The following is a 2,538-nucleotide window of genomic DNA, read 5'->3' on the forward strand; positions in this document are numbered from 1 at the left end:
TCCTGTAGGCTGACAGAGAACAGTGGAGCAGCCAACACACAGAACTCCTGTCTGTGCATGGCTGAAGACCGTGGGGATTTTATAGCGTCCTGGACATTTCACATCCATGAAATAGGAATTCGGGCTCTGCACCAGGCGCTTCTTCTTGTGTTTCCTCTTCTCCTCTTCTGGAGAGGGATGTTGGCAGGCGGAGGTCACCACCGGAAAGGCGCAATGAGTTTTTTAACATGACCCTTCTAACCATAGTCCTCCATTTTGTGGTATTGGTGGTGGTGGTGGTTATGTGCTGTCAAGTTCACAACAACTCATAGCAACCCTCTGAACAATAGCTCTGGTCCTTGCTGTCTCCTGTACGATCCTGGCCATCTCTCACTCACAACCCCATTGCCACAGCTGCTGCATCAGTCCATCTCATCCAGGGTCTTCCTCTCCTGCGCTGACTCTTCACCCTTCCAAGCATGATGTTCTTTTCCAAGGACATCCTAAAAGACTACTCAAAGTATGTGAGAAGGAATTTTAAAATCTTTGCCTTCAAAGGACCAACCTGACTTCACCTTCCCCAGGACTCTTGTTTCTATGCTTGGATTACAGGCCCATTTTAGAGTGAGTTGCTTTTTGTATCTATGAGGCAGGATTAGGATTAGGATGTATCTTGAATCTTAGCACCTTACTAAAGGTTGTATTACCACGCTTACCCCTTCACCACTTTCCACACCCTTATTCAACTGACCACATTCCAGTGCCTTACTGAAGTCACACCGCAGCTTGAGTCACACTTTTTACCTGAGAGGAGAGAGGTGAGCAAAGAACAGGTGGCAGGAGAGGAGGAGAACCTCCTTTGGACCCTGGCCCTGTGATTGGAGCCCTCCTTCCAGGAGACAGAAAGCTGTAATGAGAGACAGACAGAAGCAGTGACAGTGAAATGGCAACAGCAGAATCAATAAATCAGCATGAAAACTGATCAAGAAAACACAGTGCCTTCAGGGGACATGCTTTCTAGCAGGTGAAGTGCTTCTACACTTTGTCAGAGATCAAGTGAAAGCACTGGTGGCCCTTCCCCCCCACCCCAAAAGCCTTCAATATGGATTGCACCTCAACATCAAGAAAACAAAAATTCTAACCACTGGACCATTAGGCAACATCATAATTGTTGTTGTTAAGTGCTGTCGAGTCGCAGGTGACTCATAGCGACCCTATGAAGGAAAGTCCTCAACACTTGTGTGTCTTTCATCCTCTCTCCAGGGTCATAGGGTTTCCGGAGGCAAGCTATTACGAAAGTGGATGCCACTCCTGCTTCCAAGCTTGTTTTAATTGCTGAGCTCCACCCAACACCGTCTGCATTGGGTAACCAACCATTAACGCATTTGACACATCAGCGTCACAGTGTTCAGCCTCACAGCAACCACAAGTTACCTCTGTACGGCATGTAGCATCATGATAGGTGGAGAAAATATTGGAACTGATCCACAGTCAACAACCTTGGTCCCAGCAGTCAGGATGGATTGCGTTGCTGAAGTCTGCAGTGAGGAACATCTCTAAATTACTGAGGAGCAATGATGTCAGTTTGAGGACTCAGGTAAGCCTGACTCAGGCTGTGGTCTTTCCAATCATTTGTGATACATTTGAGAGCTGGACAACGAATAAGGATGAACAGAGAGGAATTGATGCCTTTGAGGCTGGTGTTGGAGAAGAGCGTGGACATCACATGGACTGCCAAAAGAACTAAGCATTATATTTTGAAGCAGGTGCAGCCAGAGTTCTCATTGGAAGCAAAGATTACAAAGTTTCATCTGACATAGTTTGGGCATGTTGCTAGGAGAGGTTATTCCTTGCCAGAGGGATATCATGCTTGGAAAGGAAAGAGAGAAAGACCCTCAACCAGATGACAGTGACTATAGCAATAGGCTCAAGCGTGTCAGAAATTATGAAGACGGCACAGGATAGGGACAAGGTTCAGATCTATTGTTCATGGAATTAGTATTGGTCATAATTTACCTGACGGTACCTAACAACAACAACAACTGGTGGCCTAGTAGGGAGCTCTGGTGGCCTACAGTTTGGGTCTACCAGCTGCATCACACGACAAATATGGGCAATCTCTTCCCACATGATTGCCTCTGAAAGCCTTCTTCTGGAGGGTCGGCTATGAGTTGGTTCCGTCTCAGTGGTACCAAACAACAGCGATTGGTGGCCTAGTGAGTAAGGAGTTGCATTGTCAGCCCAGTGGTCAGTAATTTTTAACCCACCAGCTGCTCCACAGAAAAAGGTTGGGCAACCTCCTCCTGTGCATTTACAGCCTCTGAAAACTCACTGGAGGGTCAGCTCTGAGTTCTAACGGTGATAAAGTAGTTTGTCTTTTGTGGTAATTCGTTTTCTTAAGGTAAATTAATGATACATTTATTAGAAAGTTACTTCCCCAAAGAGACAGGCCTCCTCTTGCGAAAGAAAATATGGAGGGGGAGCCTTTTTTTGGCAATTCTTGCTAAAGCAAACCAGAGGCCAAGGGGCAGCGAGTGATTGAGGACTGAAAAGGGGTGT

Source organism: Elephantulus edwardii, unplaced genomic scaffold (assembly GCF_000299155.1).
Source record: "Elephantulus edwardii isolate Elephantulus edwardi_28Jun2011 unplaced genomic scaffold, EleEdw1.0 scaffold00126, whole genome shotgun sequence".
Lineage (NCBI taxonomy): Eukaryota > Metazoa > Chordata > Mammalia > Macroscelidea > Macroscelididae > Elephantulus > Elephantulus edwardii.